This window comes from Quercus robur, chromosome 5 (genome assembly GCF_932294415.1).
Source record: "Quercus robur chromosome 5, dhQueRobu3.1, whole genome shotgun sequence".
NCBI classification, from domain to species: Eukaryota; Viridiplantae; Streptophyta; class Magnoliopsida; order Fagales; family Fagaceae; genus Quercus; species Quercus robur.
Genome location: NC_065538.1, coordinates 61,183,275 through 61,200,116, shown reverse-complemented (window position 1 = coordinate 61,200,116; position 16,842 = coordinate 61,183,275). Strand labels below are relative to the sequence as shown.

The following is a 16,842-nucleotide window of genomic DNA, read 5'->3' as shown; positions in this document are numbered from 1 at the left end:
CACCTGTTTTAGATAATAATATTATTACTCAGTTTTTTTCCCCCCTCATTTGGTTGATGGGAAATTGTGAGAAAAGGCAGGAAAAAAAAAAGAAAAAAAGAAAAAAAAAGGGTTTTTGGGATTTGAATCCTATTCAAAATTTAAGTCAATTTTATTTTATTTTAAAAAAAAATTGCACTTAATTTGGCTAGATGGTACATACTCCTAAATTTGAGGTGCCTTTTTCTTCCCTTTGCTTGGTTAGTACGGAAGTTCAAGAAGATTAAGGAATTAAGTAATAGGATTTTGAAAATATTCTTTTACTCAACTATTGGGATTTGACAAATAGAAGTTAGTGTTGAATTTGACAAAGTTAATTTTATTTCGGGTAATTAGCATATGGCACTATCATTTGATTGGAATAATTTTTGACTTATTGCAACATCTTAAACGACAAATTGAAAATGCATTTAACAGAAGAATAAAAAGAAATCAAGATGATTGTGCATATGTTATATAAGTCTCACATTTATGTAAAACCTTTCCGTGCATAGCGCGAGTTAGTGACCGATGAAAAACATTAAACATGACAAATAAATTGTATATATACCATTTAAATATAAGAAAAACTATTTAATAATATTATATGAGCCATATCAACGATTTGATGGCAACGATTTGATGACATATTTAAATGCAAGATTACACTTTGGAATTAAATTTACAAATTTTGTTAAGAAATTTATTGCACAATTTTTAAAATGGCTTACATCTTTTATAAATAAATAAAAAATATAATATTCAACAAAAATCAAAATGTGTTATAATAATTGTAAGCGACTAAATTTCTAGTTTGAAATTAATCAAACAAGTAAAATAGTTTCACAAATACGAATTTGTATTGATGATTGTGTAGTACAATTCTCTGAAATTACAAAAGAGTGATTCTCTGATTCGATCTCCTTGCAAGACTTATTGATTGGATTTGTGGTAATGTGGTTTTGACTTGAACACAAAATATCCTTCAATTTGGTTGAGGGATGGATCGAAGATTGCTGAAACGGAATTATAATGAATCTCTGGCTATGAGCTTGTTAGAAATCCTTTGTTCTTTGCGTTCTTCGTGTGTTCTTCGTCTTCTTCGTGTGTTCTTCGTCTTCGAAGGTTTGTGGTGGAAGTTCTTTGGGGCTTTGGAGGCTTGGATCCGTAGAGCTTCACTGACATGTGATTTGTTGATATTTTCGGACACTTTTGGCATGATTCCCGCAAACTTTAGGATCTAGGCAGATGATCTGGATGATTCTGCTTTGAATGTTCTCCGATTTTGGGGCTGAAGTTCTTGAAGTTCTTGAAGGCTTTGAGGCTTGATTCTTGCAGAGCTTCTTCACTTCTGAATCTTGGTCCTCCTAAATGTCTTAGGAAGGCTTCTATTTATAGGAGTTTGGAGGTGGGTGAGCAACACGTGGCGGAGTCTGATTGGTGACATATGTCACAGCCTGATTGGTCCGTTTATGTCATCGCTTACACGTGCTGGACTGCTTGTGTCATCGCTTACACGTGTGCTGATGCATGATTGGTTTTTGCATGACACTTGGCAAATTTCCGTTGGCTTCTGAATAGTGAGAGCAAAACCTAGTAGCAGTACGTGGTACTTTGTAATTGGCTGTATTTTGTGGACTTGGTAATGTGACGTGTCAGTTTGTGATAGGTCGGGAATTTTCCCTCTCTACAATAATTTACTCAAAAAAAAAAGTGTGTTATAATAATGAAAAAAATTGTATTTAATTTTGCAAAACTCCTATTGTGCCACATCCTCATTCCTTTCTCAAAAAATTTATCTTTTATTTTTTTTAAATATAATGAATTATTTAATTTTAAAAACTATGCAATTACAAACTCTATAGACCTTAGCAACTTTACCAATCCATTCATGTAATTTATCTTAACCATCACCCTTTTTCTTTTCTTTTTTTACTCTTCTTTTCCCCATTATTTATTATCTAACCATCATAGTATATTTGCTTCAACCATTATTGGACCCATTGTAAAAGGCAATAATCTTGAAGATTAGAATGGTACAAAACATCTTAAAACATCCATCAAGAGTCATCTAGTATTTTGTGTTGTATGCTTGTTCATAGATGGTTGTTACTTCTTATTAGTAGATTTACTTTAAGCAAGTAAAATTTCAATTATTCTATATCCACTCAGTATAAAAATAATTATAGCAAGAAAGTATAAAAATAATAATAACAATAATAGAATGCAATTTGGAATAATAAGAAATTTTTGATTTAGCAAGAAATCCTATTATTTAACTAAGAAATACTGGAGGCGAGAGACCATACTATTCGTCATAAGTTCATAACCGCTAGCTTAAGCTCCTTTGATGTGACATTCTCGGATTCAATATTTTATTTATTTTAAGTTTAAATTATTGATTTTCAACTTATCAATATTTTACATAAAGGCTGTGTAAAAACCTTAAATTTTGGGTATCAACGAACTACAACTACAACAACTAATTATTGAAATTGAAATTACCTTCTAATCCTATCACTCCCTACATATGAAGAGTCCTTTTTAAGTGGACTGATAATTACCAGGGACTTCTATCACTTCCAGCCTTGATCAACTTATCAATGCCTGCAGTCTTATCTAGCTCCATGAGGCAGAGGAACTTCCTCTGCCTCATGCATGATGATTTGCCCCTTTGTTGTCCGAATCAGAGTCGGCCCTTGAGCAAGGCCACTTAAACTTAATGGCCTAAGGCCCAAAAAAATAACCTTAAATATTTTAAATTAATAATTAATCTATATATATATATATATATATATATATATATAAAACCGAAGCCTTTGCTGGCACCACAATTTTCCATGTCAGCATAATATTTTAAAAATAAAAAATAAAAATAAAAACATTATAACTCCTCAAAACCCTAGCAACCTTACCCCTCTCTCAAGTTAAGAAATATAATGACTACATTCTATTTTCTCTCATGCTCTCTAACAATCTTGACATTTCCTGATATCAATAAACTTTTGCAGGTACTAAGGAACAACCGAACAAGCAAGTGATGAGCAGGTAAGATGCATTTGGCTCTTTATTTTTTATTTTTATTTATATATATATATATATATGTATATATATTTATATATATAATTTGTTTTTCTTATGTATTTGACATTCATTATAAGTTGGATATGAGTTTGGCACCACAATTTTCCACGTCAGCATAATATTTAATAAATAAAAAATAAAAATAAAAACATTATAACTCTTCAAAACCCTAGCAACCTTACCCTTCTCTTAAGTTAAGAAATATAAAGTCACGGTTTCTACAAACTCTCAAAATAGAAACATTATAACTCCTCAAAACTCTAGCAACCTTACCTCTCTCTCAAGTTAAGAAATATAATGACTGCATTCTATTTTCTCTCATGCTCTCTAACGATCTTGACATTTCCTGATATCAATAAACTTTTGTTGATTCTTATGTAGAAAGTATAGTTTTACCTGACAAAGCCAACAGTGCAGGTACTAAGGAACAACTGAACAAGCAAGTGATGAGCAGGTAAGATGCACTTGGCTCATTATTTTTTATTTTATATATATATATATATATATATATATATATAATTCGTTCTTCTTATGTATTTGGCATTCATTATAAGTTGGATATGAGTATGAATATTTATCATTCTTTATAATCTTATTATTGACTGATTTACCGTAACGGAGTGGTTTTATATTATAGCATTCAAGATCTACAACGCACGGTATAGATTTTAGCTTATAAAGTTCAGCTTTTGTAAGGTTAGTTTTGTTTATATATTAATTAATACATAGTACTTTGTTCACCATTGAATACTCATATAATCAATTTCCAATTCAGTGTTCAATAATTAAACCAAAATTCTAACTGCGCTATCATAAAATATTATTATTAGTATGAATTTTATGAAGTTGTGGTGTTCAAAAATTAAACCAAAATTCTTTTAAATTATCTATAATATTTTGTCCTCCAAAAATTTTCTCTTTGATTTTAGTATATTGTGTTTCTTATGCTATAGAGAGATTTTCTTTGGTTTCTGCAAACTCTCTCTCTCCAGATGTAGGAAGCCCTAAATGCACGGTATAGCATTCAAGATCTACAACTCACCATATAGATTTTAGCTTATAAAGTTCAGCTTTTGTAAGGTTAGTTTGTTTATATATTTTGATAGAGAAACATGTTCAATGTGGTACGGCTTAATAATCGCATTAATAGCCAATAGTTAATACCATTTGCAAATTCAATTCATGGAGTTGCAATTTTCATTAAATCGTTCTATGGCTTGAAGCACTTGCATTTTAACAAATTGGACATGTCTTTAAAGTCCTTTTATTTCTTTGGGGAAAAAAAAAAGAAAAAAAAGAAAAGGAGAGGATATGTTAAAACTTGGCATCATCGACTTTTAAGAGAGGATATGTTCTTAGATGGTAGGAAGAGGACAAAATGGTTACACGTATGTTACGCCTGACTTCCAAAAATTGCTCATAAAGATGTATGCACATGATCTACTTCCCTTTGCTTTTAGTGAAAGATTAAATGCACGCCAATGTTGAGATCAACCACTCTAAAAAAATAGTTTGTGCAATCATAAAATAATATTATTAGTATGAATTTTATGGAGTTGTGGTGTTCAGGAATTAAATTTTAAGGCTCAGTTGCACAATATGTGTAAATTCTTCAGAAGGCTACTTTAAATAGTAAGTCAATGTGTCTCTTGCATTTGGTTATTAGTTAGAATTGTTTTCAAATGATTGTATCAATAAAGGTGAATGTGTATAAATTTTGTTTAACTATCCTGTGCATCGCACGGGTTAACGACTAGTATATACATATAAAACCGAAGCCTCTAAAACTTCCACAATTTTCCACATTAGCACAATAAAAAAATAAATAAAAAAATACACGTAAACCCAACAATAAAAAAAAAAAAAAAAAAACATAAGCGCAAAAAAAACCTATCCTAAAACCCAATAAACGCAAATATATATATTTGAAAACCCTAACCCACGCTCTGCCTTATCCTTCCTCCAAAACGTAGACCCAACTCTGCCATTCCTCTCTCTTCTCTATTCTCTACCTTCACCTTCCCCAAAACCCAACACTGAAAATCAATCATGCCAAGAAGCCATCCCCACACTGTCATGTCCGAGATAGAAAGAAGGCATCACCGAACAAACCACTGTCCCAGCCGTGGCAGAGGGTATGTTTATTCTCTTCTCTATTCTCTATTCTCTACTTTTTCCTTTTGCTGATTGGTTTCTCACAATTCTAAAAAACGACAAACTAAGCAAAGAAGCCATGAGTCGTGGAGTATTGTTGTAGATTCAAGATTGGTCATAAAGATTGGGCTTTTAGGGTCGTTTATGAGATCCCCAAATAGATTTTTTGAGGGTTTTTTTTTTTTTTTTTTTTTTTTTTCCCTAGAAGTTTAGTGCTCCACATCTCCAAGCCTTTCTACAACGCCACCCTTAGATGCCCTGTTTTTTATTTCTAAGTTTTTTGATATTTTTATTTATTATTTCTACAATTGGGTGGATTAGGATTGGTTAAATTGGTTGTGTCGATGATTAATTGATTTGTTCTAAATGGTGTTATGTTGATTATGTTTGCTTTCTGGATCTTGCACTTACAATCTATTTACCAAGTTGTGAAATTTGGAAATTTTGAGGTTTTTGTGGTTTCTTATGAAACTTTCTGACATTTTTTTTGGTGTGATTTCAATAAAACCTTGGTATTATCAATTATGATATGAAAAACGAAAAGTTCTTTGTTTTCTTGATGATGACTATAAAAAAGCAGTTGGCCAGGATTTGGAATTGGGCAAACTGACCTATTGGTGCTTTGCAAAAAATTCTCATACCACACTTAATATAGACATGTAGGAAAAATTAAAACAATCACCAGAATGGAATTGACAACTTTGAATGGTTGGTGTTGCAATCAATGAGGCAATTGTTGACTTGATCTAAACTATTTGTATAACTGCTGCATCACATTTATGTTAACAATATCATATTTATGGTCCAATTTTCAGTAATCAGCTGAAAAAGCCAACTGAAAATTTAAAAGCAATATAATGATATGGACTTCCTACACAAACTATCATATTCAAATTATTTTAAGTCTATTTTGTACTAAAATAATCATTTTATATTGGGCTGTTTGGTAAAATTTCCATGAGAGATTAAGTTGGTTGGGGGTAGATTGCTTTGTTCACCCTTTCCCTCTGACCTTTCTAAAAGATTGGAAAGAGTTTCATCCTTATGAAAATCTTTGTGTCGTTTTCACCTGCTTCAGTTAATTCTATATGCCAATAAGTGATGAGTGTTGCGCATGAATGCTGATGCATGAGTAGTGATTACTGATTATGGTTTCTGCTTTGCCAATTTTGTTGTAAGGTTGTCTCATTTTGCTGTTCTATAGGTTCAAGTATTAGAAAATTTATTTAGTTCAGTAGTTTCACAGCATAATAATCTTATGGTTCTCCTTCCAAACTTATGATTAGGCCAGTAAGTTGTTTTGCACAAAGTTCTATATGGGTTTAGCCAAGAAAGAAAAAACAAGGATTCTTCTAGAATCTTTTCCTTTTTGTAGTTCACATAATCTTCTCCTTTGGTTTTTTGATTGTTTAATATGTACTTACAAGTTACTTTTTTCTAATCTATATATATAAAACTGAAGCTTTTGAAGCTCTCACAATTTTCCACGTCAGCACAATATTAAAAAAAAACATTAAAAAAAAAACTTTTCTAAAACCCAAAAAAAAACTTAAACGCAAAATCGGAGAATCCCTAAGCCCCTAACACACTCTACCTTCTCCTTCCTCCAAAAAGTAGACTAGGCTCTGCCGTTCCCCCACACGCAAATTGTAGCTCAACGGCTTCACCCTTCTCCAGTTCTATATTTGTCGACCACCCATAAACATTTTGTTTCTAAACATTCTATTTTTGAAGCCCCACCGTTTGATTATATCTTCAGCCCTCAAGTATACTCAGCCAAAACCTTCTTCTCTCTAACCACTTCACCCCTTCCTAACGCAGACCTCTGGGTTTCACCAAGAAAAAAATATACAATACACAAATAGTGAGATAGCTGATCTGATCTGCTAGCTTTTTCTTTTTTGTGAGCTTTGCAGAATTGGGATTGAAGGAGCAAAATCAAGATGCCGTGGACGTCCTTTTTTGATTCAAAATCGTAAAAGCTTTCTTACTCTCTTTCTCTCTCCAAGTGGTGTGAGGTCAAATATTTGCTTTCTTTGTTCTATTTTTAAAATTTTAAATACTGTATCTGTATGTTTTTTCTTTTCATATTTCCCTTTTACCTTCAATTTACCCTCTTTGTTTGTTTGTTTATTAGTTTTTCAAGAGATTGCTTTACAACTCTGTGTTAATTTGTGTTAAGTAATTTGTGTTAATTTGGAATTCTTGCAGGTTATGTGGGTTAATTTACAACTCTGTGTGTTAATTTACAACTCTGTGTGAATTCTTTAATTCTTATGAGTTCCAGTTGGTAGAGCATTGCTTTTTAGTTATGAGGGATATAACATTTTTGTTTCTTAGAATGTACTGAATTCCTTGGCAGAAGGATTTGCCTGCATGGCGCCCTACCCATGATTGGTTGCCTAAAAGAACTGTATGTATCATGGTAAGTTTCTTATGAAAGTAGGTGCATTAGATTTTTCTTAACAATGATTTATGAACATTATGTGTCATGTTAAGTTTTGTTGCATGATACTTATTTAAAATATGCAAATTGATGATTGTTGAAGTACTGTTAAGTGCTCACGTCTCTTAATGGTTACTTTTGAAGCAGACATCATATTCAAGGGGAGTCACTATCCAATGTAGAAACAAAAAGAGAGCAAGGCCTTCCTTTGTGTATTTGAGCAATGGAAAAAGTAAGTCCTTCAAGTTGTTGCTTTGAAATAGTTGAACTGCTAAATGAATAGATAAGAAATAACTAAATGAAGGGAGTTGCAAAAATTGGTTTGTCTTATAACCCCAGTTATTTCTTTGTGATTTGGTTGAAGTTTGCATACAGAATGCTATGTATATGCTCTAACTTGATTTCAATATTATAAAACTAGGAATTAGACAATGCATTGTCTTTTATTTGAGAATGGAAATTGATTTGACATAAATAGCTCTAATAATCTAATACAGGACACTTAGCTTTTGACGTAATTATTGCTTAGATTGTGAAAATTAGTTGGATATGTGGATTTAGATGGATGTGTTTGGCAGATTGTCACTTGAAGATATAATTTATAAAAAATTATAACACTAATTATTCTTTAATTTTATGCAGGCTTTGAGGTTGATTAAAATGCAAAGACATTCAGTGGCCATTTGCCAATTATTTCACTATAAGGGACATTTGGATCCTCAAAAAAGGGATGCACTTAATAAGGCTGTGTAGGACACTGCCCATGAAGATGTCTCATCTATTGTTTTGAGTTTTGTTATTGCATTTACATAGCTGCCAAATATGTGTTGATGGACTTAATGGTTGTGTCTTTAATTTATTTAACAAGAGATTTGAAATACAGATTAATAACAATTTATAGAACTCAATGTTTTATGTTGAATACATATATGATGTACTCTTCTATATAATGCAGATGTGTTTTATTATGTTTTCTACTCTTTTTGAGTCATAGCAAAAGAATTTGACATTGGTAACTATATTCTATTTATTTATTATGAAAATAAGGTTGCGATCATTATTGCAATTTGTTTATTTGTTTATGAAAATAATTACATTGCCAATGGACTTATGGTAGTGGTATTAATCTTATCGGCATGTTTGTATTTTTATGGAGTTGATATATAGGATTTCTTTATTCCTTTTTTGTCTTTATAATTTTTTATTGGGCACAAGCACATTGTGTACTAGGTTTGACGATGTTTAATATTTTAGTGAAGATTTTAAGTTATGCTTGGGTCTTCTCCATTTAGTTGTATTATTTGATTAGTAAGTCTTGAGACATTCTGATTTAGTGCAGCAAATGATAATTGCAATATTGTTTTTTTTCTTTTTAATGAATCCTGTGCATCGCATGGGTTAGCGATTGGTTATTTTTAAAAGAAAAGAAAAAGTAAATTTCTTCACTTCAAGAAAGACCCCAAAATTCTGGATAAATAATAGAATCCCAAATGATTCATTTTTAATCCTAAAATTGTTTAAAAAAAAATAAAATTAAGTGAGTGTATTAAATTATCATTAATGAGATTTCAATTTTTTATAAGTCTCTCCCTCCACACAATAGATTGTTATATTAGTTGTCCAATCTCTCACATGATCAAAGACCAAATAATACATATCTCTTTTTCAACATCATAATCAACTTGACCATGAATTATTTTATTCAATATAAATTAAAACTCATTTCATAACTTTACTAAGAGCCTTATGGATCAAACTGTCCTGCTATTTCCATTGAACCATTCAATGTTTAAATTTTTCCATCCCCAACTACTAAATTATCAACAACAAAAACTAATTTTAATAAATAAATAAAATTAAAAAGTAGATATTAAAAGAACTTAAATTTAAAAACTTAATTAGTAATTTTTCATATCAACAAGCAAGAAAAATGAAATTGCAATAAAACATAAAATAAAAAATATTGCAATAAAAGTATCCTCACTTAAAATGGTTTCCTTTAGCCTCAAATTGTCTCGGCTAGCCTTGGTTCGAACGATAACGATGAGAATGAGAGGGATGCTCAAATGACAGCATTGCTAGAGAGAGCATCTGACTTTAGGAATAAAGGCAACCTTCCAGACATAACGTAACTCTACGAAATATTATTATTATTTTTTAATTTTTTTTTCGTCGTAAGTTTGAATTAAAAAACGAGGGCTATAGCTGCGTTTCCAAAATGCGGCCTGTCCTACACAACAATAGCCCCCTACGGGGGTCTATAGCCGCGTTTTTTACACCCCCTTATAAGCTAAGACCTATAGCTGCATTTTGTAAAAAACGCGGCTATACACCTGCTTTGGGCTATGTTTAAAACGCGGCTATAGGTCCAGGCTATAGGCTAAGACCTATGCAGTGGATGCTCGTGAAGTTGTTGTCCAGATTGATTGGAACCTATGTCGGAACTAATCACATAAACTGTGGAGTGCCACATTGGTTCAAGAGTTTCTTGACAGCATTGGAGAATCTGTTCGTGTGAGCAATAAAGCAACAATACTAGAACAAATGCACATATAGTGAAGATGAACCACCAAAAGGAGGAGTAAGCATCAACAAAATTAAGTCACAGGCAAAAATTCTGGAAGTGAGAAACACACCCTTAAAGAAAGTTGGTAGTATTATCACTGCCATTGATATAGTGAAGATACTGCCATTGATATATTAAGAGCAACATGAATGCACCATGAATGTCGAATAGGGATATATCTGGGCTTTGATACTTCCATTTGAGAATGGTAAGCAGAGTTCCAAACACAAATTCTGATCAACCACATAATTTCTTTTATTTTATTAGCTTCATCAAGATGTAGGGTGCTTAGTTAAATGATTTGTAGGTAATTATAACAACTAATGTAGCTAAATACATCCATTTGACCTGAAATTTCCCTATAGAGATGATGTTCAAAATACATGGAACTCAAAACTCAAAAACACAACTTACAAGGTTTGGGAAGATGATTCAATCTTTCATTTATCCATTTCAAATAATATTTTTGATAGCATTGACGGGGCAGTAAGTATGAGTATAATATAGGATGCTACCTTTAGTACTTGGTTTTAAAATATCTCTGCAGTGCGAGGGCAAGTTTAAGCACTAAAATATCAAATCCTTTTTTAATATCAGTTGATATTTTAGTGTTACATCATTTTGTTTTTCAACTTACAAATAGTAAAAAGATGGTGTTCAGAGCACAAAATTTTCATATTTACGAGGTATGAGAAATTAAGATTATTGATAAGTCCTAATTTTTTTTTTTAAAGAGGTTGATTCTAGATTCAAACTTACATCTTATTTTTTTTTAATAAAAGACACTTGTCATCTCACCAAAACCCAACATCTCAACTTACAAATAATATTTGAAAAAAAAAAAAAAAGTTCCCTTTTCTCATTAGAACCATAGAAAAGTTTTGGAACCATAGTTAAAGGAAATGCTGTCCGCTCATTTGAGAAATCAGACAGCACAAAAAACAAGAGGCATATATGATAAGAAGACTCTATTGAAATAAGTAAATCATTGTATATGCGGCTGAGAGATGGCATGGTTATGTCTTCTTGGATCTGATGTACATTAGGCTATCAGTCTGAACTTGTGTCCAGTGGGCTTTGGCCCTAAAATTTCCTTATTTTTAAAAAGGGGTCCTTAAGAGCACTTGTAGCAGTGAAGCTAAATAGCCATATAGCTATTTTTGATGTGTCAAAACAAAAAAACATCATGCAACAATGAAGCTATAGTTTTTTTTTTTTTAATTGCTACAGTGCACATCTATAGATAGATGTGCACTGTAGCTTTAAGGTAAAAAAAAAAGAAGTAATTTTTTATTCCAGTCGGGTACAACTTGGTTTTTTTTTTTTTTTTTTTTTTTTTTTTTTTTTTTTTTTTTTTCCATTCTTTTATGAGTTTTATCACACCATACCTCTCTCTCTCCTTCACTCTCATCTCATCATCTGAAGCTCAAGTCTCTCAAGCTCACTCTCTCAACTCCGCTCTCTTAAGCTCACTCTATTTATCGCCGCCGGCCCGACCATCGCAGTGTTGTTGATACCGTACCGGCCGGTGATTCGGTACGGTTAACCCCTACGTTTCGTACCGGTAAAAATACCGGCCGTACCGGCCAATACCGGCCGGTACCGAGCGTACCGGCCGGTACAATTTTTTTATTTTTTATTTTTAAGTTTTGTAATTTTTGAATTTTTGTTAGGAAAGAATAGTAACTTATTTGCATTAACTTATTAGTATTATTTGTTTTTTTAGTATGTAATGGTAACTTTTAAGCTTTCTATTTTATTTTTTATTTTTATTTTTTTCCCTTTTAATTGATACTAAAGTTTAAAACCATGAATAATTAGTTTTGAATTGAGGAAATGTTTTATGGTAAACTTTTATACTTATTATAATATATATATATATATATATATATACAAACACATACATACATACATATATATATATATATATATATATATTTATAAATATAAAAAATAGCGGTAAACCCGAAACGGTACACCGGTATTGATCGGTATCCGAAATATATCGTACCAGTAGCCAAACCGATACGGCCTCTAGTACGGTATTGACATCCTTGGACCATCGTCAAAGTTGCTGCCACCGAAGCTCGGATCCATCGTCGCCGTCACACCGATCAGCACTTTTGTTTTTTATTTTTTTATTTTCTTGCTGTGGGCTGTGGTGTGGTGGTGGTTGTGTGGGTAGATTGGCGTCGGTGGGTGGCTGGGTTCGTCGGCATCAGTGGATATATTACCTCGTGAGGAATGGAGTAGATTGGCGTCGGTGGTTGTGGTTGTGTGGGTAGATCGGCGTCAGTGGGTGGCTAGGTTCATCGATGGGTGGCTGGGCTGCGGGTGGGTTTGTGGGTAGATCGGTGTGTTCGTGGTGATGGCTTGGGTGGGTTTCGTGGTGGTGGGTGTGGGCTTGGTTGATTTTTTTTTCTTTGTTGTGGGCTGTGGTGGTGGTGGTTGTGGTTGTGGTTGTGTGTGAGGTTGTGATGTATGCGTGTAATGAATATATTATTTTATTGCAGTGAGATGGATTATTTTATTGTAGTAGATATATTATTTTATTGTGATGTTTATATTATTTTATTGTGTTGAAAGCTAAAATAGATCCATTGCTGCAGTACGTGTGTAGGTAAAATAGATAAAATAACTTTTGGTGGAGCTAAATAGCTAAATTTTTAGCTCCACTACTGTGGATGCTCATAACCCTCACTTGTCTCTATAAACAATCACAATATTATTGTGGGGTCCAATAGTTTATGGGTCCGGCCCACGCGCTTATGGGAAGCCCACCGGTCCTAAACTGAAGGAGGCCAGGGCCCAAGCTCGAAACTAGGAAACATAAAAAGTGGCCCGAAGACACAGCCGAGGACGGTTTCGTCCTCGGCAGGTCCAAAACCTCATGGATAGAAACGGAACACGAGTAAATTAGAAAGATCAGAAAATATCCTGGGGAAGTTGTCTTTAATACCCTTCCCTGACATGACACTGCCCCTAACAGAGCCGGGATCTTAGGCTTTATGGATCATCTCCAGCAATTTTGGGATTAGACTGATGGGACAGATATCTGTCCTGGAAAGATCGACCCTACACGTGGACGAAGGACAACGAACGGAGGCTAGTATAAAAGAGAGTGTTATGTGACCAAAAAGGGGGCTCCCATCTAGCTTTTGGCGAAAGACTTGATGAAAGAGAATGCCTGGATAATATACGCCGGACACCACATAAAAACCCACCGACGGGTAACCGGGGACAGCACCATCGCTCCTCGGACATGATCCGAGGAGCCAAATCCTCCTGGATACAAGATTGAAGGGCCTGAATATCCAGCCCAAAGCTCTTTCTCATATTGGTTCACCTATAGTCCGGCCCGAAACGTCGCCCTGTGATCCAACGCTGGCCTTTCAATCCCACTCTCTACAAATATTATTGTGAGGGACTTTCCATGTGCGAGCCCAACATCGTTGTGGGGCCGTTAAAGATTTTGTGTCCTTACAATTGGCGCCGTCTGTGGGAAGGCTTGCGCGTTGGCGCGAGTGGCGCATAAGTCAGCTCTCTAGCAAGCGGAGATTCACGAGTCTTTCTCATTTCTGGCGACGTGCAGTTGTTGCTCCGCCATAAACTTCTGCTAGGGGTTACGCCTTGCACCGCTAACGGCGCGGGTTTCTCTAGGGGCTTCCGACCCCAAGTCTGCTCCCCCCGTCATGGCCAAGGGGCTGACCTCCAAAAAAAAAGAGATCTTAAAAAATTTTGGACAGAACCAAGGCATTGCATGGTCCGCGGACTCAATCCTATGGGGAAACCAAATACGAAAAAATTTTTGGACAGAACCAAGGCATTGCATGGTCCTCGGACTCAAGCCTATGGGGAAACCAAATACAAAAAATTTTGGACAGAACCAAGGCATTGCATGGTCCTCGGACTCAAGCCTATGGGGAAACCAAATACAAAAAATTTTGGACAGAACCAAGGCATTGCATGGTCCTCGGACTCAAGCCTATGGGGAAACCAAATACGAAACATTTTGGACAGAACCAAGGCATTGCATGGTCCTCGGACTCAAGCCTATGGGGAAACCAAATACGAAAAAAATTTTTTGGACAGAACCAAGGCATTGCATAGTCCTCGGACTCAAGCCTATGGGGAAACCAAATACGAAAAAAATTTTGGACAGAACCAAGGCATTGCATGGTCCTCGGACTCAAGCCTATGGGGAAACCAAATACAAAAAATTTTGGACAGAACCAAGGCATTGCATGGTCCTCGGACTCAAGCCTATGGGGAAACCAAATACGAAAAAATTTTTTTGGACAGAACCAAGGCATTGCATGGTCCTCGGACTCAAGCCTATGGGGAAACCAAATACGAAAATAATTTTGGACAGAACCAAGGCATTGCATGGTCCTCGGACTCAAGCCTATGGGGAAACCAAATACGAAAAAAAAATTTTGGACAGAACCAAGGCATTGCATGGTCCTCGGACTCAAGCCTATGGGGAAACCAAATACGAAAAAAAATTTTGGACAGAACCAAGGCATTGCATGGTCCTCGGACTCAAGCCTATGGGGAAACCAAATACAAAAAATTTTGGACAGAACCATGGCATTGCATGGTCCTCGGACTCAAGCCTATGGGGAAACCAAATACAAAAATTTTTGGACAGAACCAAGGCATTGCATGGTCCTCGGACTCAAGCCTATGGGGAAACCAAATACAAAAAATTTTGGACAGAACCAAGGCATTGCATGGTCCTCGGACTCAAGCCTATGGGGAAACCAAATACAAAAAATTTTGGACAGAACCAAGGCATTGCATGGTCCTCGGACTCAAGCCTATGGGGAAACCAAATACGAAAAAAATTTTGGACAGAACCAAGGCATTGCATGGTCCTCGGACTCAAGCCTATGGGGAAACCAAATACAAAAAATTTTGGACAGAACCAAGGCATTGCATGGTCCTCGGACTCAAGCCTATGGGGAAACCAAATACGAAAAAAATTTTGGACAGAACCAAGGCGTTGCATGGTCCTCGGACTCAAGCCTATGGGGAAACCAAATACGAAAAAATTTTTTGGACAGAACCAAGGCATTGCATGGTCCTCGGACTCAAGCCTATGGGGAAACCAAATACGAAAAAAAATTTTGGACAGAACCAAGGCATTGCATGGTCCTCGGACTCAAGCCTATGGGGAAACCAAATACAAAAAATTTTGGACAGAACCAAGGCATTGCATGGTCCTCGGACTCAAGCCTATGGGGAAACCAAGTACACAAAAGCGCCATCGGAGTTCCCTAATTCCCAGTCGATTGCTCGGATGGATTATTTAGAAATCATCAGCCTTGGACGATATTCACACGCTTATCACCGAATATCCAACTGATATCCCGGTTAGTTTCTTAAGTTTGATTTATTATGAATTATCGATATAATGCATGGTAGTGTTGGTAAATTGGAATTAGTTAAATTATGCTTCAAGTCATTTTGCTCTAAATATTCTTGAAGAAACGCACACATAGGGCATACCCATTCAAGAAACAGTGTTGCCAAAGAAACAATGTTCAAAACAAGTAAAGAAATTTCCATTCTTACTAAAACAAAGAAATAGTACAGCGTACAATGAAAAAGCAGGAATCAGTTTGTGTCGAAGCTCACTACATAACCAAGAAGAAAGGAAAATACAAGAGAACAAAATGAAGCTGAGGAGGTAGATCAGAGGAGAGGTTGGCTACAGCTCCAAGACCTTGTTCTTCCTCAATGCTTTCACATGTCCACAACTCAAATAGCAAAAGAGCCCCAACTTGAACCTGGCACCGTTGAAGGAAAGGTGCAGGGAGTTGGAGGTGGTGGGCCTTTCTCTAAATATACGCCTGCCGCAAAGCAGAGGCGCTGATGGAGGAAAATCTTTCTTCTGCCACACCAAAATTCTGGCATGGACAGAACCTGCTTCGGATTTTGACTAAAAGAGGGGAAGATTCCCTTCCCCCTCGGTCGAGATGAAGTATTCTCCTGAACTTAAGCTTCCTGTGCCCATACCGTACTATTCTGAGTCTCATGAAGGCAGGGTGCATCTGCGGCGGAGAAAGTTCTTTCTTCCCAACCCTTGCCTTAAACATGTTGTGCTAAGGGAGGAGAGCTCCGGATATGGAAGCTGTGATGTGGGAGAAAATCTGAAGGATTTGTGCATATATAAAGTAACTTTCTTTCCCTCCCATTTATTGGAAAAGATAAGGTGATGGCAGTCAACTCACGTGGCGTCCCAAGAAACGCTACAGACAAAACAGTCTTGGCTCAACTTCCAACATCAACTGCAACCACAAGATTAAAGAGCCTCGTAAAGGCGCACCTCGGTCACCGTGACATCAGAGAGTACCACGTGGCCAGAAGTTGCAGAAATATCTCTTAATTCATGGGCTAGGTGGATTCGTGGCCCCGGGCCCGCTTTGCGTAAAGGCCCAGGTACTGTGGCCCACGCCGAGCAATGGCCATGGCCGAGGACAACCCCTGTTTGGCACCTCGGGAAATGCTCAAAGAAAGGGAAAATCTGAACTCAAAGTCTTGGACAGAACCTAAGGCTTGCATGATCCTC

The 16,842-nt window shown here is 35.5% G+C and overlaps 1 long non-coding RNA gene across 2 annotated transcripts; it reads left to right on the top strand.

The window, feature by feature from the left end:
• The first annotated feature begins 5,052 nt into the window (after positions 1 to 5,052).
• LOC126726558 (uncharacterized) lies at positions 5,053 to 8,680 on the top strand. Of its 2 annotated transcripts, XR_007655991.1 has the most exons (5): positions 5,053 to 5,237; positions 7,173 to 7,274; positions 7,619 to 7,681; positions 7,850 to 7,934; positions 8,345 to 8,680. It is a non-coding gene; the product is annotated as an uncharacterized LOC126726558 (long non-coding RNA). The 2 variants fall into 2 exon arrangements; XR_007655990.1 differs by lacking the exons at positions 5,053 to 5,237; positions 7,173 to 7,274 and having other exon boundaries at positions 7,498 to 7,681; positions 8,345 to 8,676.
• Positions 8,681 to 16,842: the final 8,162 nt, after the last annotated feature.